General features: G+C 38.3%; 1 long non-coding RNA gene across 1 annotated transcript in view; it reads left to right on the top strand.

Moving 5' to 3' along the window:
• The window catches only part of LOC139827914 (uncharacterized), a 32,006-nt gene extending 14,472 nt beyond the window's left edge, over positions 1 to 17,534 (top strand). Inside the window, exons 2-4 of the long non-coding RNA XR_011739046.1 lie at positions 3,306 to 3,397; positions 15,277 to 15,427; positions 17,067 to 17,534. This is a non-coding gene — a long non-coding RNA (uncharacterized lncRNA). The remainder of the gene's footprint in view (positions 1 to 3,305; positions 3,398 to 15,276; positions 15,428 to 17,066) is intronic.
• The last annotated feature ends 7,666 nt before the right edge of the window (positions 17,535 to 25,200 follow it).

Here is a 25,200-nt window from a genome sequence, read left to right as displayed (position 1 = left end):
AGAGAGCTATGTGAACAGCATTTGCACCATGTGCAAAACTATTGTCCGTAAGTTTTGTGGAAAATAAGAAAAATCATGGCTTTTTCACCATTTTGTAGTTCAAAGGCAACTAAGATGGACATGATATCTAAGGAGCAGATAGAAGGGGAAATACAGAGTTGCTGTGAAAACCCTTCCATCTTACCATTTTTCAGAGGTTAAAGAAGGCACTAAGGGAGCTGGACAGGGCTGTGATCAAATGGGTAATCTCTCTGTGAGAAGTTATTTCAGTTGACTATGAGAAACAGAAGGAGGAGGGGATGTGGTTTCTTTCTCTACCTGCAGGAGGTCAATGTAAGTGATGGTGATGAAATTCTCTCCTTGATTTTTCTGGGCTGTTTACAGCTCATGTAGTACAACACCACAGCATGTGTGAATGAGGATATGACACAAGATCTCTCTGATGTTCTGGGGTAGTATAAATGCATGTTCAAATGTTTTCTTCTGTTTAGGAACTAGAAAAGTTCTTGATTTAAAGGCTATAAATCAAATGCTCTTCTATACTCTAAACATGTCACTGGCATTCCCTGAAGAGTAGGTTGGGGCTCCTTGGTTTCGGGTTAAGAGGAAGCAGCAATTTTTTTTTCTGGGCAGTGTGAACACTTCTGCTCTATCCAGGGAGCACGGAGCAATGACATGGTGAGACTGGTGTGTTTTGTGACACAGGTCCACCTTCAAAACACAATGCATATTTAAACTGTTATTAGCTTATCCTGTATATCTTATTTTCTGCTCATTTGTAATTTTAGGGAAAGAGAGGTTAATTTTTAATGGAGATCATGGGGCCCAACAGTGGTCCATTTGAACTGTGTACATCTTCTGAGTAAACTGACTTTCCCTTATCTAAATCCTGTGTAACACCTGTAGTGAGGCTGCGTTAGCACAGGAGCTCCATGGTCATCCTGATATGCAGTTTAATTGAACTGACACTCAGAACTTGTCTGTATGTCCAGCCAAGCCCCATCATGTGGGGATGCAGCACTTTCTTGGAGAGCCCCTTTGAGTTGGTGTGTCTCCCCTCCTCTCAGTTTTCTGAGGGAGGTGATGCATAGGACCCAGTCCTATGAAACTGTAGATTAGCCAGCTTTACGCAGTGTTTTGTTTGCTTGTTTGTTTGCTTGCTTGTTTGTTTGCTTGTGTGGGTTTGTTTTTGTTTTTGTTTTTGTTTTTTTTTCCCCTCTGGGATTCTTTACCAGTTGCTTTTCCTGAGAATTTGCTTAGTGGTCTACCTGTGAAGAAAATCTAATCCACTATCTGTCTTGGGTCTGTATAAAATGACTGAGACTCAGGAAGAGATGATTACTTTTAAGTTGGTCTTCATACATTATTGCTGATTGACAGAATAGGATGTATACTTAGCACACTGTTTTCTCATTTCCAGATGCCATATCCAACACAGGCTACTGAAAAGCTGTAGATGTAATTACGAATAGAAAAATGTTAGACGGCTGCATTTGTTGAAGCATGAGTTTCTTACCATCACAAATGTTTTATCTGCTTTTATCTGGTTTCTGTCCCTATTGAGTGAGTGAGCTACAATAATATTTTGCTATGATATATAATGTTTCCGTTGCCATAGGGTGGAAAAGCAAGAGGGTTAAATATCAAATGGTTTGCTTGAAGTTCTAATTTGAAATCCCATCAGGGTCACTTGTTTACTAGCACTAATAGTTAACTAGTGCACAGCTTTTAAATTACTGCTTATTACAGCAGTGCTGTTCACACCACTGTGCTTAAGGACCTGTCAGCATTTCTAGTGGAAAACTCTTTTTTTCAAAGGCTTATGACTTTTTCACGAATATTTACTCTGCCAAATTTTGTCTCAGGCTAGAAACAGATGATTTCCTTTATTGGAGATTGCTTGACTTGAGGGAGGAATAAATCACCTTTTAAATTTTGAACATTGAAGAGCTGACCAAAATGTTTCCCCACCACCATACTCTATTTAAAATAATGTAAATGAGGAGGGTTCTGGGACTCTAGGCTAATGAAGGGGTAATACAGTAAAAAAAAAAAAAAAAAAGAATGTAAAAGTGTATCAATTTGTTGTAACTTTGCAACAAGTTCTATCATGATAACAATACACACCTTTTACAAAATATTGTCAAGACTTTGGCCGTTAAAACTCAGATTTTCTTGAGTGCTTGGACACTTCAGTGTGCTCCTCTATATTGACCTTTTTATTCCCATCTATTAGATATAACTACACTCAAACTGAGGTGACTTGGGTTTGATTCTTAGCTGTTGATAGATATTTTTGTACCTTCAGGCATGTAATACAGACAAACTCTTGTCTCATCTTCCCATCCGCAATGCTACCCCATAGCTACCTTCCAGCCCCTCTGGTCACATGCTAAGGAGGCAAGAGCTGCTTCAGGACCTCAGCTTCTGTGCTGCAAATGGCACTCAGAATCCTCACATTGGAGAAGTGTTATTTTGGGGGAATTTCCTCTTGTTTTTCAGAAAATAGGTACCTCTTTATGCTTTTCTTTGCTACTGATCAGTATTCAAGGAATCTTTCTTTTCCCCAGAACACAACTCAGAGCTTTTAATGGTGAATTCCTTTATAAAGGAACAACTTCCATATTTTCTAATGACATAGTGGAGGACTTATTTATTTTTGCTTTTGTTTCTTAATTTTCTTGAACAATAAATGTACCTAGACTCCAATGTTGTAAACTTTCCTAAATTTTGTTGTCTTTTTTCAGTTACCTGAATAATTCATGAATCAAATTAGTGTCTTTCTTGATGCTGCATGTTACACTGTACTAAAACTGGGCAGATAACAGCTTCAAACTTTCGAAGGTTTTTTTTAAGTACTGTTTTGATAAAACTGATATTATTAAAACTCACACATTGTGCTCAAGCACATGTACAACGATTACTGTTTTGGAGATTTCAATGCACGTTTTGGAGAAATCTGTCCATCTACATGTTGGGAAATCAGTAAGTATTCAGCAGTCCTGTATGGTTAGCTTCAGCTCCGTAGTTTGGGATGTATTTTCTGCTGCCCAGTCTTCAGGTTTTGAGGTACAATATTTTCACAGCACTGTTGTTCATGCTTTCTTGTTCACAGCTACATTGTGTCTTAGCATACTTATGTCTCTTGCTGTCTGCTTGTAAGTGTTAGGGGGAAAAAGGTACATATGCTACTAGATCATTTTTCTTCGAGAAAAAAGTACAAACATAGATTTCACCAAATGTGCTTTACTTATAAAGGGAGAGTATCTAATGCAAGTGAATATGATTTTGTCTCTGTTTTTCAGAGGATTTAAAGAAGTTGTTGAAATAAATATGCCTTCCACTGCACCAAATAATCAGTCAGTAAGTTGGATGAAACCACAAGGCCTTGGGAAAGGTAAGTATGACAGCTTTAAAGTTAGTTTTGAGATCTGATAGGAACTGGTATATAAGCTGGGGAAAGGTAAAGTCAGATTCAAAACAGGAGTGAGAAAATACTGAGCTTTCAGGCCCACAGCCCTGAATATGTTTGTTTCTTTGACATTAGGGTCACTGCAGGAGCTGGAAGATAAGTGAGCAAATTTCAAAAGTTAGGTGTTGTTTTTTTTATTTTTCATGCAATAAGATACATAATAAATAGGAAGTAAGTGGGAAATGCACAATTGATTGTACTTGTGGGTTATCCATGCAGTCTTTAAGCTGAACAGGGATATTCCATACTTGCAGTAAATTGTAGCTTACATCCATCATGTTTATTGTGGATCAAATGTACAGTGATTAAAGCTGAAAAGCTGAATATAAATGAATTGCAGTGATATTGCAATGGAAACTTAAAACGACATGGCTGCAAGACCAATCTAAGGTAAAGGTGCTCTGAAGTGTAGAGGCTATTGGTGAAGAACTCTATTGTTCATCAATAGTATAAGCTAGGATTACAGGAATATTATTTAAACCCCTTGGCTTTGCCATGAACATTTCTGTAGAATTCATCCACTGGGCTTCTGAACACATCATGCACACTCATGTCTGCACTGATCTGAGTGCAATGCTAGCAACAGTGATTCATTGTTGTGGTGATTATGCTCAATGCAGAAAAAAATTAACCTTGAAAAACAGTAAATTTACTTTCCTTCGAAATCTTTGTACCACATGCAGATGTTAATTATTTCCTATACTATTTCTGTCATTTAGGTGAAGGATCCATGTGTGCCTTCCATGACCCCAACTAGGTTGTTAACCGCAACAGAGAAACAGGACTTCAGAGGGAGTTGCTAACCTTCACTGAATAGCCTGTCAGCCAGAGAATGATACAGAGTACCTTCAAAAGGTCCCCTAAGTAATGAGCACTAAGGAGGGTTATAATGGGCCCATCATTAGTTCCAGTTAATATTTTGACCTAATGCCCACATATACTACAGGTGTCGTAGAGGGCCACCATAGAATTAATCTGCAGGATATTTTGTGATTATATGATGACAACACATTTCTTCAGCATGTTTCCCAACTTGTAAGCCTTTATATGTATTTTATATAATGCAAGTAAATTATGACCTCTTGCATATATTTTTTTATTTCTTTCCTCAAGATCAGTCACCCACAGTGAACAATAAAACAGGTACACAGCCATGCAAAAGAGAAAAATAAATGGCAAGACACTAAAAGTTTACCCTCTAGCAAGTATGTAACAAAATGTAAATACAGCTACCAGGAAAACTCATCCTTCCTCCTATTGTGTGTTCTTTTGTTTAACTGACTATTTATATTTTTCCAAATCCTGGTACTGCTTACAGTATTGAAAAGGATGAAGACTTGTTTACTTCACTTCTGCAGGCATTTTTATGGGTCTTCTATAAACTCATCCGCTGCTTTCCATAGAGATCTTACTTTCATGCTAAGTAATTTATTTAGATCTTCCTATTAATGTGTCTGTTTTCCACTTTACCAATGTCATTCACTCAAGATGTTGGACATTCTTGCCTTCTCACTTGACGGTTAAGGATACTACTCACGGTGGTTGTTAAGGATTCACCTTCTCAAAAGTGATGGCTTTCCTTGCTGTTCTGTTGGTAGTTTCTTTACATCACTTCCTCAAGAATGGCAGTAATTTTGTAAGCTGAACCGAGAGAATGTTAATATTATTCATATTTCTCAACCAGATTTAGGGACAAATTTGTCTGGTTCCATTTGTCTGCACTCCTCTCTGTGTGGTGTAGACAGTTATATTTTATTAACCTGTGCAGTCAAACTGCTGAGTGAATTTCATGTGACTGTAATCTGACAGTCATATTGTAGAATCAGTAGAACACAAGTTGCTTTTTTCTATGCAGGAACTTATTAAGAGACAAGTACAAAGATAATGAAAAAATGTTAGCTGTTGGTTTAAAATCAGTACTACCAAAGCTTATTGTGTTTCTGGATACGTTTGTAATCAACATTTAGGTTAACTATGCATATTTGATGCTGAAATACTTGTTAGAAATGGCTTCTGCATAGCTTTGCCAATTTAGATAACTTATTAAAGGCCTTATTATTTTGAAGAGTTGGATAATGTTAAATTCCAAAAGGCCATTGCGAATAATTTCATTCATTGAGAGACAATACTTAGCAGAGAAGAGAAAAGAAAGTATTTTGGATGACATTTAACTTGACTTCATTAGGGCACGAGACCTTGAAATTCTCATATGGGCTTACTAAGTACAAATTAATTTTCTGTTAGTGTATTCTTTCTCTTTCTCTATTTTTTCTTCCTTTCTCAATTGAGTTGTTTTCAGGGACGTTCAAGCACTCTGTGTAATCTTTTTTTCTTTGAAAAAAAAAAAAAGTTAAAGAATGAAAACTTTTCTTGAGACCAAGCTGTTCAGCACTTAAAATGATAAAATCTGGTCAATCCATGTTTGTTGTTTCTTTCTCTGTAGCCACTAAAAATAAATCCTTCAGGAGAACATTTCTTTAGCTCACTTTTTCATTATTTCCAGAGGCAAAAGCTGGCAAGGCAATTTATAATTCAATTTTTGCTAAATCCACAACACCTAATATATATGTCAGGCATTTCAACGGCAGGGTACTTTGGGGATAGGTGATAAATTGTACTGATTATAAGTGCAAGCTGTTCTTCCAAAACATCATATCAAAAAGAAGGCAAGTATTATTAGGAGAATGTAATGTATCTTTAAAATGTCCAAAAACATAAGAGATAATCACTTCATGTGAATATATTCTCCCTTGAGTTTTACAGCTCAATATTAAGGTCTTACCATGTTTTTGATAGCACTCATCTGGAGGGAGGGACCATCATTGGTTGGTAGTCTTTCAGCAGCCACATCACTCTTAGGCCTACAATAATTCATTTCTCCCAAAAAAGGGCTTACTATGAAACCTGAAACATGGTTATAATAATTTTCTATGTTGGCGTATGTGAAAAGTATAAATATTATTTTATAATATAATCTCCCCTGATCTTTTAAACATACTTTCAATGTTTCCATGTATTTTCCTGTGAGATACACACAATTTTAACTGAGCAAAACCAAAAAAGTTCTTCAGATTCATCTTTGTTGTGAAGCTAATGTAAAAATAGGGGAAAAGACACTGTCTTGGGATCTTTCCTCTGAGTTTCTGCCTTTACCAAAAATCTGTTAATTTTGAAAAGATGAGATTGACATATCAGCTACAAATAGTTGGAATTCAAAAAAAAAAAAAGTCAAATGAAACTGCATAGTTCAGATTTGCTGGAGTGATGCAAACATTTTCACCTTTATGTCATTGGTCTGAATTTAGCCAGACTGATTTTCAACTGGGCTTCTCAGCAGATGCTCATTGTTTTTCTTGCCACTATAATCTGTATCCTGCTCACTCTCTGAGGAGATGACTATGACCATGGTATTGCTTTAAGATCCATCCTATACCATCCTGTATTTCCTTCTCTTTCGAGTCTCAGGAAATTATTTTCTTGCTTTAAGGGAGGGAACCCTTGTAAAGTTTTCTAAAACAGATAAAATTCCTCTTAAAGGCAAGAAAATAAAATTACAAAATTTATGTACATCTAAGATTAAGCAACGTGTCAGGAATAAAAACGATAAGGCTTAGAGCAGGAAAAAACAGTTCCAACAACTCCTGTTGTATCCAGTTTCTATTTGTCTGCTACTTTTATTTCTCAGTTTCTTCCCAGCTGTGTCCTAAGCCTTCTCAGAAATTCTCCTTAGTGTGGATAATGTTGGAAATGTTCTGTAGATTCAAGTCAGTATTCCAGGTGGTAAAACACAATGTATTCCAAAATGCTTTTCAGTCAAGTTTTTTGAGCAGAATTTCCAGTTTGCTTTGTATCTACAATTTAATCCACTCTTTGTGGAAAAATGGGAAGATTTTCACTGTAAATTTCCCCTCTCAATTGCTACCGGTTGAAAAAAAATTATTATACTCCTCAATGGCATGCCTCAACATTCTGAAAGTATCAATTTTCTTTCACACTTCTAATGAAAACAAAGAAAATATTTTTGTACATTTTAGTCAGTATTAGCTTACTCCATAAGTCCACTTTTAAACTGAGTCTTGTGTGAAAGAATGCATCGGTGAAAACCATTGCCCTCCTTCTGAAAGAGACTTTCACATCAACAACTTAAGGGAGCTGAATAAAGAGAATATTTTTTTTCTTTTCTCTCTTTTGCGTCAATCCCCCTCATCCTCAATCTCTTAATTTAGTCCCTTTTGTATCACCTAAACTTCTTCAATGAAGAAGACGAACGAAAGTGGAAAAATCCTCACTCATGAACCAGACCAGCTTAGTGTGCTCACTTGTCTGAAAGACTGATGAGATAATACCTGCAAAAGAATGGTCTGCTCTGACAGGAAAAGGAGAACCAATGTATCCAGAACACCCAATAGCTCATCTGGCAGTAAATGAGAGGTCAAAATGTCAATCTGCCAGTCCTGCCCCTTGCAGTATTAGAAATCTATTAAAGAGGTCCTAACATCTATTCAGTAGTATTATAGGCATTCTTATAGCATGGATGGGAAATTAAAAGTGGGTGGAAGTATGGATAGCAAAGAGGCACTCTCAAAGGAAACATAAAACAAAGTTGGAGAAAGAGTGAAAAATACACTGCAAAAAAAGTCAGGGAGAAATATTCTCTGCCAAGAGGGAGGGAAAGAGACACTTGAAGATATTTGAATAAATAACAAAGAATAAAATAAGGAAGAATCATGAAGGCATTTGCCCTCTTATTTCAGTCTTTCCCATTGAGAGTCAAAAATAATTCCTTAAAAAATGTGGATAAGTGTAGATGAGAATTGCCTGCTCATGACTGATGATACCAGGGAGGCTTGGTTTCTGTTTGGCTACATTTCTTGGGCACAGAAGCACACTGTGCTGTAATACCTCGCTAGATAAAGACGTGCTTAAATTCATAAGGCTATTAATTGAACCTAATCTCACACTGGCAAAAGCTGTTACTACAGCAAGCCAGATTGAATCAACTGTTAATAATACAAAGATGTCATGGCTTCCCAAAAGAGATCCTTAGCACAAGTTGTAGGAGAGATTAATATTTTTCATGTTATTAGAAGCAAACTTCAAGAAGGACATTTTCTACTGTAAGTTTTTCCTGAAGAGACTTTGAGAGAGCAGAGAAAGGAACCGGCCTGGAGGAGTTAAAACGTCCTGTATTTTCTCACGGTTTTCCATTAAAAATATTAAAATTTGGGCTTCCTTTTCTACAAAATTCTTTTTACAGATACATTCTGGGCCATGTAAAGCATGGTGGAGAAGAAGGTAATTTTTTTAGAATGAATGTTTACTTCTGGACATATTTGCTCATGCCCTGATGACACATTAATGGGCTTGTTAGAGGCCCTATGACTTTAATGGGACAGAATTGAGGCTGGTGTGTAAATATCCTCAAGCCAGTGTAAAAAACATAGTTCTCAACCCTTGGGAATAAGGGAAGACTTTTGGTGAAGTTGCAAATGTTATGACTTTATATGTTTTTAATATTACTGACTTTTTAGAGGGGGTGGAGATGGGCTTATTAATTAGTCAGTGGATTTTGGGGACAGCATCTTATATCTTCTACTCTTGTGTGAAATTTTCTTCAAAAAAACCCAAGAATTTGAACCACTGGCATGGTGTTTCTAAGACTTGTCTAGCTGAAAGTGTTGAAGAAGATGGGAAGGTTGTATATTTTTGTGAGTCTGAGGGACCTTGAAGGCAGGCAAAGCATAAATTTGCTGTTGAAATATAAAATATTTTTAGAATAAATATAAATGTAGCTCCTCCTGAATATGATAACTGTTAAGTGAAGTGTTAAAAATGTCACTAGCCCTTTGCCTGTGAGAGTAAGAAAGACAATTTCAACCTTCACACAGGGGCCAGCCTTCAGTCAGTCTCCTAGTTACAAGTGTCTCTTTCTGTGTACTCCCTAAATTAAGAATAATCAAATAAAGATCCACTCATTTTCTCTCCTCTTTGTAGAAATGAAGTGAGTGCAGCACTGCCTTTCAAAAGATTTTACAGAAATATCCTGTTGGGTGCACGTGTTCTTAACAGAGGTGCTAATACAGCATTGGAAGTGACGGGCGAATAACAAGAATAACAAGAGCAACACCTGAGCAGTGAGATGCTGCTAAAGTGTCTCTTTGGGCTTTAAATCCTTTTCTGGTAGAAAAGAATAGAAACAGAGTCTGGATCAGCCTTGTGATCTCTCAATCTCGGCAGAGGTAAAGCTCATCTCAGGTTTGATGAGGCTTTTAATGAATGAAAGCTCTTCAGGTGATGTCATAGGCCTGGAAATGTATGGTAGGATCAAAATAGTACAATGGAAGGTTTTCTTAAATTACTTCAATTAAATGTGATTTGATTTTTAGTTAGTTCAGAGGTTCCTGTGAGAGGTATTCCTCTTGGCTTCCCTTTTACTACCGAATGTTGAGGAAAAAATAGGCACGCACCATTTGAATATGGAATAACAGGCAGTACCATCTAAGATACTCCCACTGTTTCATTGTAAAAAACCACCTATATGAGGTTTGAGATTTTTGTAAGACACGTTTCGGAGACTGCCGGCACTGAGGGTGTGAATGAGGGAATGATAACAGGACTGCAATTAGTTTTGTAATGCTGAGGGAATTTTAGTGAAGTTAAAATTAGTAGATAGAGTTCTTGGGCAAATGGAAATCAAACTTTCAATTACTCTAAAATAGATTCTGACTCATTCAATCTAGCTGACACTTTGATGTGTTTAAATCTTTGCAGGCACTATGTAAGAACTGAATCAAGGCCAACTACACCCCCTCTGTTCTTGCAAATGTAGAAGCAGTGGTATCTAAACAGCAGGAGGACCAGCTCTTTCAAGAAGGAAATTTGTAGAGATAACATGAATAGTGGCTGTCATTAAAAGTCAAATGACTAGTTTTAGATGTTGTTGGTGAGGGCTATCAGAAGACAAATATGGCACACTAGATTATGTAACTTAGTTTCAGGATTTTGCTGTGTTTCCTTGTGTTAAGAAGAGCATCTTGTGCTTTCTGATAAAACAAAGACCGTGTTACAAAAGACCTGATTCAGAAAAAGAGGAAAAAAAAAAGAACAATATCCATAGTATTAATTTTACTGTACTTCAACAGTAATTCCATAATCAGAGATATCTTTTAAAGTATACACATTTCCCATTCCTACAGTTACTATCCTAAAACTACACAGCCATAGCAGTACTTTTACAGTAAGCAACAAGACATATTATTTATGTTTCATGGTATTTACAAGATACCATTAAAAGCAAATTTTGTGCTCTCAACAACTTTTTTTTTGTCGTTGTGAATTGGACACAAAATGTCAGGAAATATAAGGAAACCCAAAGATAGTGTAATTCTAACACTCAGTTTTAGTTCATAACTTTTTCTGGACTTTCTGCCACATGTTACTTGTATAAGTTATCAGGATACAGGACTGAATAGGAATTTCACTGTTCAAGGCAGTCCAGTGAAGAGAAAGTGACCAAACAGACAATAAATAGGGGAAGTTGTGAAGTATAGATGAGAGTCCATGAAATCAGGGTGACAGCACTTCACAGCATAATATTCCAGAAGGTGATTGAGGGCTCTGTAAAGATAATTAATCCTTTATTTAGTTTCACAACATATTCTTCTGAAGGTATAAAACACCAGGAACAGCTGCTTACTAGATTTAAAAAGCCATTAAACAACTAAAAATTAAATTCTTCCTGAAGAAAAAAAGTTAACTGTTCCCCAAATTAAGGTCCTATGTGTATGTTGCAGGATTTTTTTCCTTTGCATTTCACCACAGACAGTGAAGTTCTGTGTAACTATCCTAAGCTGAATTTCCTGATTGTGAAGCAGCTCACTAAAAGAAATAATTCTGTGCTTCACCTCAGACTGGTGAATGTCATGGCATTGTAACTCATTCTATAAATATTCCAGTATATGTTGCAGGACTGTAGCCAAATAAAGTGCTCTCTGATGGATTTGTAAGTAGATAGGAAGGTGGATCAGCTGAAAAAAGTTGTTATCTGAAAAAGGATTGACTTCCAAGGCTGCCTGTGAAATAGCTTTAGGCATGAAATATGTGCTAGAACAAGAGAGGAAAACCACCAGATGACAAAACGGGATGGATAAAGTGCATGACACAACAAACCAAAAAGCTTTCCTTAAAACTCCATTGTCATAACATATTCCTCCACTGGGTCCATGAACAAAACACTTCCCAGGAAGTGCAGTGCAAGAGCAGGGGTCGGTGAAAGTTATAGATGGGGAAGCAAACGCAGCTGCTGTAGATAGAAAATGAGAGGTTCAGAATGGGGTATGTAGCACAGAGCTGTGAGCAGGAGCAGCTCTGAGCAGTGTGCTAAGCACAGGATGGGAAAGTGCATAGGAACATGCATATCCTGGGCCTGAGCCGAGCTGGGTATATTTGAAGTGTTCTTACAGACAAGCTACTTTAAGAAAAAAATGATGTCACTCTTTTTACATTGCAAAAATGCAGTCTAGCATACCCTTGTGATGGGGAGTGCAGATACAGTGATAGGGCCAGGAGAGCTATGCTTGAGGTTAACTGAATGCCTAACATGTGTGTCCAAGTGGGAGGAAGCTGTGGTGAGACAAGAAATGAGAGAAATAATTCATTTAGTGTCTGGCATGATGACTGTGAATTTCTTTAAAGATGATTTCTGTATATTGTGTAGGTTTGTGGGCTTTCGTGTCTGTCTTTATTGCTGTTACAAATAAGTACATCTCTTTGCTGGGACTAAGTTATGATCACTTTAGTTTTATGACTATTAATCAAGAGAAGGCATTTGCAAGCCTTTCCCAGCCACATGTCCTTTGAGGGTTTTGAAAGCTATAGAATGCAGTTTGTTATCTGTCATTGTGAGGCCGTGCCAAGTTCCATGATGCAGTGAAAGCAAAGTCATACACTGCAGCTGACACTTTCCCACTGACCTCAGCTTGTTGCACTGCATAAACAGAAGCTATTACAAGTCAATATGGTTCTTGGAGCGGGGTTATGCTGAAAGGAGCGCAAGAAAGTTTTCCATGTTTCTGCAAGGTTCAAAGTGAACGAAGTAGTCTTCTGTCACATCAGCAGATGAGGCTGTCATATCCTCAGTTCACCTCATTAACAACAAGCACAGAGGATGGTTGTATAATGCTGCAGTTCAAAAGGAGTGAAATCTGACAGCAGACGCTGCCTTCTCTTTACATGCTCACCTTTGGCTGTGCTTAATGCTTTGTATGTTTGGATTTAATACATGCGTGTCTGCTTGGTGAATCGGCACCCAGCCTTGTAGACAAAGTCTTGCAAGGGGAAGCCTCTGGGGCAAAGGATAAAGGAATAATTGTTAGGTTAAGCCTGAAAGCACTGCGATAGCTTCTGAAAGAAGACACAGACCTGGGAGCGATTGGCCAGGTTTGAGGACCTGCTGTAAACCTTGTCTGGGTTGAGGGCAGCAGTTGTGGAAGGGGATTGAAAGGAACTGGCTGTGGGCTCCAGGGAGCCACCAGGGATTTGGAGGTGCTAGAGGGCAGGTTTGTTTTGTTTCTTCCACCCTATCCCTGGTAAATGTGGAGGACTGGAGAAACAAAGGGGGGATTTATTGGGAGGGAGGAGATTTACTAGGAACTGGTAGGCAGGGAAGCATTAACCTGATCTGATGATGGGGTGCAGCTCCTCTCCCTGCCTGTCTTTCTCTCAGGGTCCACAAAAGCAGCAGTGGGGCCATGGCACCCTGTACTGGGGCATTTTGTTTCCTCCCTTCCCTCTGTGATCTGCCAATGTAAACAACTGCCTACATTTACCTAAACTGAAAACCAGATCTGCCTCGAATCATGTTGGGTGACTGTTGACACGTGTAGAGTTTGATATTTTGATAATATTATATGTCTGTGATAATACTTCATTACAGTTGTGTCCTTGGCTATAATTCTTTCAACACAGTCACTTCTGTACAGCCCTTTGAGTTACAGGAAAGCATTGTAAGGCTGAGTTTTGCTCTGACAGTCACCTTACAATTCAGAAGATTTAGAATTAATCAGCATTTGATATACCTCTGAGAAAGAGTGAGCAATATATTTCTCTTGTGTATGCTTCTAGAGGAAATTGTGTGTGTATTTGGGGGAAAGGGGAGAAGACTCTTAAATATTTTTTTCCCTGTCCAGCTTTGCTTGTAATTTGAAACTATTACTCATGTGTTGTCATATAATATTATACTACTCCATTTTACAGACTTTCAGTTATTTTGCTGATCACTTACCTAGGCAGACTGGAGAACATTGAAATATTACTTGTAAATTACTATATTGATCAGCAGTCCCTATTATGAACCTGTATTATTTACTTGTCTTTTCAATTTTTTCTCTGTATACAGAAAAATGTATATTAGATGGTGGGTTTATTTTATTTTCTACAGCTCTCTTGTGATTTGAATGACAGGAACTTGTTCTTACATTTTGAATGATCAAAACTGTTAGCCTACCATACCTTTCACAAAAAGTAAATTCTCTGCCTGTGTCCTGTCTACAGTTTGAAAACTCACAAACGCTATTGAAGTAACATTATAGTATTTTGTCATCTGCCAAAACTAATGTTTAGACTTGGTTTGGAAATGCATTTTGTGACCTGTAAAATTTTTAAGAATATTTCCAGTACTTTCTAGAAGTAAAATCTTCCTTTGGATCAACCAAAACAATTGGTTTAGAGAGATATGAAATGTGTTGATGCTGACTAGTTTTTAATAATTTTTATAAAGTACATCTAAAGTGGCTGTAGAAATAGAACATTCTGACACTTGAAAATATTTCCACTACTTTTGAGATCAAGGTAGTAACTACATTTGCAAAGTTGCCCAAACCTTTCTAGATATTTGTTCTGAAGATCATGAGGACAAACAGTCAACTGTGCCTTTGTTTTGAATCCTAAAAATAGAAAATTGTACCAACAAAAAACTATTTCTATTCTGCAATGAAGGTAGGGAACAAGTGCTTTTTTGGAAAAAACTTATCCCCAGACTAAAATGCAGTTTCTGTAGTTGAATTTAATCTCTACAAAATTTTCAGGAAGAAGTGCCTGACATATGTCCAGTGTCCAGCATTTTCAAAACATGAACATTTTTAATCTGCCAAAGCATACATCTGATGCATCTTCCTACCCATAATCCTGAGCCCATAGGATTCTGGGCAATACGAATGTGCCTCTTTTTGTGTTGATCCTCATCAGAGGTGGAGGTGAACAAACCTATTCAGGAGCAACTGGAAGTGTGGTGACTTAATCCTTAATGAGAATTGTAAGAATGTTTTTGTTATGCAATTTTATCATTAGACTGTCATCACCATTATAGAGGTAGTCAGGATTATGGCCTCTCTTGGTTCATTTAGATTCACTTTACTACTAAATCCGAAACACAGCACTATATCAGTTACTAGGAAGAAAGTTCACTCTATTCCAGCTGAAATGAGGACACTTGGTCACTTGTCAATGTCCCTCTAGTGGAGGTTTGCATCTGAATTCACACTGTGGTCGATAGGTAGGTATTTCTCTAACATCTAAAGTAGGTCTGAGGATGCATGCCCAAACATTATCCATGTCTCTACAATATCTCTACAAGATGATCCCTGTAAACACCTAAATTCAGATGAGATACATACCTCCTACAGCACTACTACAGTTTGCACTGTCAAAAACTACCTGCAGATTTGAGATAAAACTGTAGGCTTCTTACTTCTCATTAACCGGACCTATCTTGTATTTTTATTTTATTTTCTTATTGTTTTATGCAGAGCGGCAGAGGGCTGTAAAGACAGACACAGACTCTGTGGATGTAGGAGCTTGGATACATGTTTTCGCAGTGGAAGACACAAGGAATGAGACTGCAACCTGAGAACAGACCTAAGAACCAGGCAGGGGTTGTATTCAACTGCTGTCTGTCCCGTGAGTACCCAAACCACTGAGGTTCTTGTGAAAGTCTCCCTTTTATTTTGATTTTATCCAGGTCATCCACTTTGGGCCTGAATGTTTTCCCAGTAGATGTTCAGTTGAAATTAGCCTTTTGCTTGCAAGTTTTGTTTTGATGATTCAGCATAGCCTGGGGAAAAAAAAAAAAAAAAAAAAAGCTTCCAAATCAGCTTAGATAAATAAAGATTAAAGCAGTGTTGGAAGAATATAATTGACAGAATAGTCAGAATAGAAACCTGGTTGATTACAATGTCAGCTGCTGGTGTTTCACTTACTAAACGAGATATTCATGATCTCTTTCTCACTTCGGTGTTCGAACTATAGATGGATCTTTTCTTTCTCAATGACCCTTTCATCCTTTTATTGACAATTATTCTTCTTTTTATTCAATTAACCCAGAAAGAAAGCTTCTGGCAAGGCAAGTCAGCTGTTGTCTGTAGAAAGGAGACACACAAATCTTGTCACATAGCTTTTATTTTTATGGTCAGGAACCCTCAGGCCCAGTATTAAGGCAACTTAGGCTTGTGTGGAACTTTACTGTCTCCTGCACACTGTAAAATAAGATTACATGATGGAGAAGATGAGTTTACTGTAGACATTTAAGCTCAGAATATTAAGCTTTTTGTGCAACCACATCTCCTTTCTAGCTGTGTGGCAGAAAAGCTAGCCATAAGGCCCTCGACAAATTAGATATTACCACATCTAACTGTGTATATTTAAGCTTATCAAACTGAATCGTCGCATTGTAACTGTGCTCTTATGCAGACAAGGACTCCATTTAATAAATGCAGTGCCATTTAATAGTAATTAATCACCCAACTAAAATGTCACATTAAGGTCAAAGAGACCAGAAGACAAAAAGAAGAGAACATTAAATTCAGCTGACAAACATAGGAAAGGAGACTATAGAGCCAAAGAAAGTTCTGAGACATTGGCACTGCTAAAACATTTAATCCAAACTTCTTAGCTTTCCGTTCAGTTCAGAAGTAATCACATTCACTTGGTTCAGAGCAAGGTCATTTTTGTAACTTTTAAATGAAATTTCCTCTTTGCGTGTGCAGTGACAGCCCATTGCAAACTTGGAATTGTTGGTGCATTTTACAGATGATGTATTCTCTATTCCCAGTATTTGCTGTTTCCTTCCTCCCTTTTTTTTTTTCTTTCGTTGCTGTTATGATATTTTTCATTTGGGTGGAATTTTCCTCAACATATTCTGAAATAGAAACAGCTTGGAAATATAGCTTTTCTGAGGTGGAGTGAAATTAGTATGTACAAAAAAGGATAGAGTAAAATACCATCTTCAGTCATGTACTTTACTAATTTGAGAAATGACTTAGAAATCTTCCTAATCTTTGCAAATTGTGGCAAAGTTCAAAAGCATGCTGCAGAAGTTTTTGATGCAACTGCTATTGATCCTAGAGCTAATGACCAGAACCTAAGCATCTTAGGAAGTCTCAGGTTTATGGAGCATATAGTACAGAATTTGATATCATGTTACAACTGTGTAGTGCTTTAGCATTGAAGAGCTAAAGAAAGAAATTATTGAGTTGAATAAGAAGATTATTTGTGAACAAATTCTCTTAAACAGAAATTCTATATATGGGCTCTGTTTCAGAGGAAGTGCATTTACCACATGCAGAAGTAAAAATTTATGGAGTTCCTTGTACCAAAGATATGGAAGGTTGCATAAAAGGTGAATATCCATTGTTAATTCAGTTCCTCAAGACTCCGTTTATCAACTTCAGCGTAAGTGTATGAATAGGTTTATATATGTTTACATTCTCTTTCATGTAGTGTCCCTTTTCCTTTCTTTCATAAAATGTAGAAGTAACCAAGGACCATGCACTTTTGAAATGCCATGGGCTAAATAGACTGCTTTCTGAGCAAGAAGAAGTGAACTACTAAAATACAGTCAAACACGAAAATATATTATTGTCAGCATACGTTACAGAATTCAGACAAACTGTTTCTAAATAGACTCGTTCTTTAAAGCATCTATCATTTCTCCTTCCTGTTCCAGAGTTCTCAGTTTCATGTCCAAGAATTTTTGTATTAGTATTGTGAAAAAGAGTAATTCTTCAAAAATTACTCTACATTTGGCAAGATCTATCTTTGTAACTTCTGCGTCAGTCCAAAGAATTTTGGCCTTTCCAAAGGTTAAATATTATCTTTCAAAATTGTGTAACTCTGGATTTCTCAGGCAATGTGTCCATTTTCTAAAATAACCTTTTCTTTCATTACCTTTTACATAAAAAAGTTTTAGTGGGCCAAGTAATTATAAATTATTTGTTCACATGTGAAAGTCCAAACTCAGGATATTGAATTATTTGGCATTTGTTTCTCACACTTAGCTGTATGATAAGTTTTGACTTAGTACAGGTCATGGCTGTGACACATGCAGGGGATATCTTCATACGTGAAGTAGAATCACAGTTTATGCTGCTGGTTCCCATGCCTAGATGTACATTTCTGTTTTTAATGAAGGTTTGGATGATGCAAGATTTGAGAGTTCTGATGTTAACACCTGAATGACCTCTACAGGTTTTCTAGATGAAAAAAAAATCCATTCTCTTTGTGTTATCTATGTTTGTATTGATTTCTGGAAGACCATATTTTGCCTTCATGCAGTTCACTGTATTTCCACCCAGCTTCTGTGGCAATGCTGTAGACAAGAATCTATCTCTCACTCAGCCCTGACAATCCTCCAAGAAAAGCTCTCCTTTGCATGTTTGGCAGTATAGATTAGAAGATTATTGTGTTTATTTCATAATCCAGTGTTTTTCAAACTGTGGTCTGCATTCCAGTCTAGTGGGCCATCTTCAGTGGTACTTGGCTGGCCTGTGGTCTGCAGCAGATCCTGTTCTCTGGAGGGCTCCATTAGGGATGACATCCTCTGGCCACTGTGCAACACCACAGCCTCTTCCAAACTGTGTGACCCATAGCACCTGGAACACAACAGGGTCCTACATTAGACCTTGCACATGTATGAATGAGATAAAAAAAAACAAAAAACAAACAAAACCAAAAACAATGGGGACCCATTCTCACAAAACATTTGAATGAGAGGAATTAAAGTCACCTGGACCATCTGAAAGCTAAAGATTCATAACATTGGGAGGTCACTTCTGAAATGTAATTCCACTTTTTGTGCTTTGTTTATTAAGAACCCCATCTCAGAGTCTGTTCTGTCACGTGTAACTGTGTAAGGCACCAGTGAATATCATAGGAAGTTGTTTGTTCTCAAAACCTAATTTGCACTTTGTTTGAACAAACAAACATTTGGCTACATAGCAATTGGTAGCTGTAGTAGTAGGTGATTTGCCTTTTTTAGGCTATTTTCAGCAGCTAGAGGACAGCTAGTCATTTCTGTAAGAGCATTTCACAGCTTATAGCAGAGGCATTTGGAAACTTTGGACTAGAGTAGAACACTCAGTGACATTTACACATTTCTGCTCCTCGGCAACTCTTTGCCTCTGCCTCTGCTTGCTTCTTGCATTCATCCTTTCATACACCCTGGCTCTGGCCTTTCTCCTCTGACTTTGCCTTTGGTTTCATATTTCCTGCCCTCTTTCTTCTTTCCAGCTCCTATAAACTTGCTGCACCTCCAAATATGCCTTCTACTTCTCCTGCTCTGCAGGCTAGTCCTTCTCCATTGCCTCTCTGCCTGGAGTGCACTCAGAGTGGAAGGGCTTTGCTATATCCTCCATTCTTTTCAGACACCACGCTCTTGTTATCTGTTCCCTCAAGAAAAATTTTGTTCAGCTCCTTATAGCTCTAAATTGAAACATGAGCTTTTGACAGACTTCTGGGGGAGTAACTAATTAATGTGTGTACACTCTGAGCATGTATAATAGGAACTTTAGTGGACACTTTGGATTAAATATGGGTGCAAGTGTGCTGTGGTTGCTTGGGTGACCTTGCCAAAACACACTGTCAAGCAAACAAGGACACAAAAAGAGAGAGCTGGAAGGGGATACCTGCCATAGGAAAAAAAAAATAGCTGAGTAGGCAAGTTTAGGAATGCTACAGGCAAAGTTTGCGATGGGAGACTCTTGTCCTTGCTACCTGGTTCTAACAATTCCATCTGTGGCATGTATTTATCTACTGGAAAGACAAAGAGATGAGCTCTGCATGTATGTGATACCTTGCAAATGGCTTCCTAAAACATGCAAGTCTGAACATGCGGCAGGGAATAGATGCTTCTTGATTATATATCCCATGTATTTCAAGCACTTTTAGAAAACATTTATTTGTGAAGAAGACTCATTAAGCAAAAATCTCATCATAAAATGCATCTTCTTTTGCCAGAGGTTTGGCTCTGATATATATAACAGTGTATTGTCTGTACGTTTTGCATTTTCTTGTACAACAATATGAGTGTGACATGGCGTCTTCACTTTCCACCTACGACGTGCCTGTGCTCTGCCCATCTTTTTCCATGGAGTTGTTGCCAGAAGCTGGGGCTTTCTAAAACCAAAGAAATACAGAGTAGTTTGTTGTCTAAATAAAACGTTGTAGCTTGACTTCTACTTTCCTATAACCATGTGTGACTGTGACAGGAAAAAATGAACACTTTTAAAATGAATTCCAGTTTAGTTAAAAAAAAAAAAAAGTATTTAGCAAGTATCTGTCAGACCTGCCTGCATTTGACGCTGTTTTTGACAGTGACATAAAACCACTGTTACAGTTGCCTCCCTTGAAATTCCCAAGAAGTTATTTGCCACAGTAGATCTCAGTGCAGAAATAAACCATAAATCCAAATGCTAATTTAATCGTCACTAAGTGTTTACACGAGGGTGATTATGCCAGTGCCTTCCCATATGAGGAAAATCTGGGGTGCTCCCATATCTGAACTCCCATCCTCTCCATGAGCAAGGCCTAATTTAACAGGATTTTCCAAGCTAAGATTAATGTAAAAATCTAACTGTGATGACATGAATCAGGACAAATACTTTTGAAAGCCTTATGTGTCTAGCAACTGATCTGCAGCACAGGGAAAGAAGTCCACTGGCTTGCAATGAGGGATAAATATGCTCTCAATATAGTCCTCTGAGCTTTGGGTGATACTGGAGCCTTTGAAAGGCTCATCCTCACTGCATCTTTGATGGAGTGGCAGGGAGTCTGAGCAAATGTTGCACATATACATGTATATATCTGCATATATAAATGCTGTACAGCCCAGTCATGGTATGAGGGAGGCAGGCGGGTGCACCTGCACTGCCAACAAAGTCCCTTTCTTTCCAAGGCGGTCGTCCACTTCCCAAGCCCTGCTGTAAGGATCTCTTCTTGCTGAGGGCTCCTCACCCCCTCGAGGGGATGGTGTTCCCCAGCCTGTACCTGTGCTGGGACGTGCTGCGCGTCTTTTGTTTTCTTTCCTGGGAATACTGCCCCTCTTGGGGGCAGGCGCTTTAGTGAGATGGATCACACTCAGGTAACTGGCAGTTCAAGGAAGTCCTTCCCTGGGTTGTTTACACCAAGGCGTTTTAGAGCAGCCATTTAGCTTCCACCCCATCCCACCCCGCTGACCAGCTGTAAGTGTAAAGGCCGCCAGCGGGCCCGTGGGTCGCTGATAAACTAAACCCCCATTTGGCAGGCAAGGAAGCCGGGATGATAAGGATGTTGATTTATGTTTTATCTGTCACTACATTTTCAGTAAAGCTGGGCAGCCAGCCTTAACGGAGCGAGGGCTGTTATCACCTCTCCTTGGCCCTTTAAGTGCAACAGACTCTTTGGTGTGTCTCGCTGAACGCCGCTTGGTTAATTGCGAGGGTGAACAGGACGCTCAGCCCTGGCCCTCCCCGTACTCTGCTCTGGCGGCACTTAGCACAAAACGGGCAGTTTAGGGGAGGGGGTCCAGGTCTGGGGAGGACATATGCATGAAAGAGGGTTCGTAGAAATACTCGGCATTTCCTAGACTTGTTTCTATCATTTAAAATGCATTGCATACCTTGAAGCAAAGGTAATAGCTGGCTTAATTGGAGATAACTTCACCGAAGTGGCTGTAGTTAACGTTTATGTCAGCAGCGAATGTGCCCTTCAACACCAGGCACCTCAGGTACAACTATTCAACGTAAGAAAAATCTGACAACATTAATTACTGGCGAAATAAATGTTGTGAATTATATGTATGATTATGTACCATTTTCCCCTCATTTTGGAGGTGAACATTATTTTTCTGAAAGTATTGTAAGATTTTACACATTATATTTAATGGCAAACACATTTTTAGTTTTGAGAAGCACCACATGCCTTTTGGGGCCAGTAGAAGTGCCCCAAAAGAAGAGGCTGGGAAGAGCTGGGAGAGAACTGTGAACATTAAAATACTGGTGTTTTGGCAAAACCAGAATGCAGAAAAATCTGAAAAAAAATCCAACCCAAAACCTAAGAAATTCTCTACATTCTATGCAAAATGTTAAAAATACAGCTCTTTGTTTTCCCTCATCCCCTTCTGATTTCTTTTTCCTTTATTTCTCTCCCTCTCCCCAAATATTTCATCTTACCTTTCAAGTCTGTCATTATATTTCTTTCTAAACAAAACTAGAAAGAGAAAAAGAAGCTAGTTCCTGCTTGAGGTCAGTGGGAACTTTGCCATTGACTTTAAATAGGTCCAGAAGCAAGCCCAACAGAGCATTTTATAGCTTCCTTTATTTATCTTAGGTTTTATTTTGAGCAATGTGTCTTTTGTATGACTGCATTATTTCCACAGTGAATACCACAATAATGGCCTCATATACATTATTATATGCACATATACTGAGCAGAGCACTATTGATAGTTATGCTCTTTTAAACAAGAGTAAAAGACAATTATAAAAGTATGGCATGAGGATGTTTATGTGGTGCTGGTTCGGTATAGGATGATTAGTGTTCTCTGTAAGTCTTTGTTTGGTGTTACTCCATACTGATCGAGTATAAACAGGAATACTGGTGGTTACTGAGAGACAGGTGATTAAGAGAAAGACAGTAATGAACGCTTTAGTCAAGGAAGCCCAGGCTGCAGTTTCTTTGGTACTGTTAATTATGCCCACAGCCAATCTATTCTTTCTGATGAGAAATAGGGGGAAAAAGTAACCATTTTCCAGACTGTAATACAGTAGGAACCATACTGAAATGTTTGAGCTTAGTATCATTAGGCCAGTAGGCCAAGGATAACAATGTGAAGTTTGGCAGAAATTTGGCTGGTATTCAGGAGTATCAGCAGTGGAGTGTGCCGGCCATTTGTTATACATGGTTCAGAGGCACAAATGATGGTAGGGACTATTTCTGCTTCTTGTTGATGACAGTTATGAATCTTGAGTTCTTTTGAAAATTGTGTTGAAGGAATCCCCAAAGAGCCATCTCATGCATGGAGATAATTTATCACAATTACAAGTGCAGTGTGTTACAATCATGAGTAGAATAACTGACAGTGCAAATAAATGAAAGAGATGAAGGTGGGTTTGCTGCAAAAGTGGCTGCAGCCATGAATCACACCAACCAGCCTCTCTCTGTGTTGTCATATAATAAGATAGACCCCCAGCTGGATAAAAGTCTCAGCTCACGAAGATCTGGCAATGAAGATGGATCAAAGGCATGTTTTTCTCTCCTAGTCATATTGAGTCAGCTGGGTCAGCTGTACTGAGCAGACGCTGGCCTGAGAGAGCTGCACCTCTTCTTCCACCCCAGCCCAAACAGCCAGCTGAACTTATCTAATGTGTGGGTACATTGCAGGAAAAAGACAAAGTCACTGTTGTGACCATTCCTTTCAGTTAACTGAAGTTAAAACCCAGTTTTTCTTCCAGTTAGTATGGTTGCATTACTCATACGGCAGCTTCAATACTGTTGGGTTTGTCTTCCCCAATAAATTACAGCAGCTGCCTGGAGAACATATAACTCATTTACTTCTGGTTGTCACGGAAAGAAGTCTGCTGATAGACAAAATAGGAGCATTTATGGAAGCCCACTGGTGAGGAGGGACCATAGAGCCAAAGGCTTCCAGCAGCTGTAGTCCTTCCCTCTGAACGGGGACACACAGACACTGTCTGATGCTCAGGGTGAACAGCAACATGCCACAACATACACAGTGGGACTGGTCACACTGCTTTGCAGCCGAATGTGTTTCTGAGGATGAAAACAAAATGTAGTCATTAGTTACCACAAAAATATACTGTTGGCAGTGCCAATCACTCTAGCAAACTCAAGGGAAGGAGCAACTGCTTGCTGGGATAGTGGCCCTGGCTGCCACATAACAGCCTAGTATATTTGTTAGGCTGAAGCTGAATAAGAAATTTGACAAATATAATCTAATTTTTTTTAAATGATAAATTTCCCACAAGCCATCATGGCTGCTGTCCAATGTATTTGCTTTCCCATGTATTTGCTGAAAGCTTTCTGAAAACATATCTTCAGTGTTCTTAAATAAATTTGCCTGACTGCATAGTTTTCTAGTGTTTTTATTATTTATTTGTAGCAGAACAAATTCGTCTCTTAGAATTTGGATCTCATAATAAATATGTAGTCTGGAAATGCCATATATTCTTGCACAGGCTTTAGTTTCTGTTTTTCCAAGCTTTTCTACCAGTAAACTGAATATTCATGGAAAATTGATTGAGAAAGGGTGTCAATAATACTGAAATAAATCCAGTGTTTTATTCAAGTGATTATCCAGAAACATTTTTAGCCACTTTCCCAATTTCTGTTAAAAAATAAAAAAAAAGAGAGAAATTAGTCCTCCAATCCATTTATGAGTTATGCCATTTCAGAAATTGCTGTATTCCATTACTGTCCCACACCCACCTGTTTGCCAAAATACAGTTTGCTACTGGCTGGATCCAGAGCAGCCGCCTTGCCCCAGAACAGCTGCTGGTGCTCTGTATTTGCAGCTTCCCCTGGCTCTCTGATACTCCATAAAACTGTTTATATTCACTGTAAAAGTATTTTCAGTCTGTTTGCTTAGTGACCATGCACCACAAATATTCTCTTCACCACTAACAATCACGAAATGAAAATGTTTGCAAAACTGTATTTAATGCAGTACCTAATAAACTATAGAAATGTTCTGAAGTGAATGGGCGTATGTGTGTGCACTTGTGTATGAACAAACTATTTGCCTATTTTTTCTGTGCAGCAGAAAACTGGTGATGTACTTTTACTAGGACTGCTCCAAGATTGCATGCATTTGGTGTCTACTGCCTGGTTTTATAACTCTTTGAAGCTTATTTATGGCCTGTGGAAGAAATGACATGTGAACCAGGCTAACTATTTTTGAAGCTTCTTTTGGAGCCTTGGCCACATCTATTCAAGATCATGTGTTTATGCTGCACCAAAGTGAACTCACTGTTTCTCCTACCTCCCATGAGGTGTTTGAGCTTGTTTGTCCTGCACTGCTTTAATACTACCCATCATAAACAGTTTACACATTTCTCCCTGCATTGTTGTAACCTGACGTGTCCTGAAAGAGGAATTGGTCCACAGCTTTTATTATGGTGCACAGTTGAAAACATTTGCTTCAACACTGGAGGGTGAATATTTGCCTTTGAAGGAACTCTGCTCCATAACAGGGAATCATACAGCACATTTTAGTTCATTGAGTTAATTTTTACTACCCCGAGAGCCTGAGACAGACTTGGGTGCTGTTCTGCTTGCAGCTGACTGGTGTTTCTCAGGCCATATGCAGAATGGCTGAGCAACACTTCGTAGCTTTCATCCATTCCTTTGCTACTTTTGTTTGGTATCTCACACACAGTATGCATTTCCAATGCCAAATCCTCT

Source organism: Patagioenas fasciata, chromosome 4 (genome assembly GCF_037038585.1).
Source record: "Patagioenas fasciata isolate bPatFas1 chromosome 4, bPatFas1.hap1, whole genome shotgun sequence".
Classification (NCBI taxonomy): Eukaryota; Metazoa; Chordata; class Aves; order Columbiformes; family Columbidae; genus Patagioenas; species Patagioenas fasciata.
The sequence above is the reverse complement of the archived record's forward strand: the minus strand, read 5'-3'. Positions and strand labels throughout refer to the sequence as shown.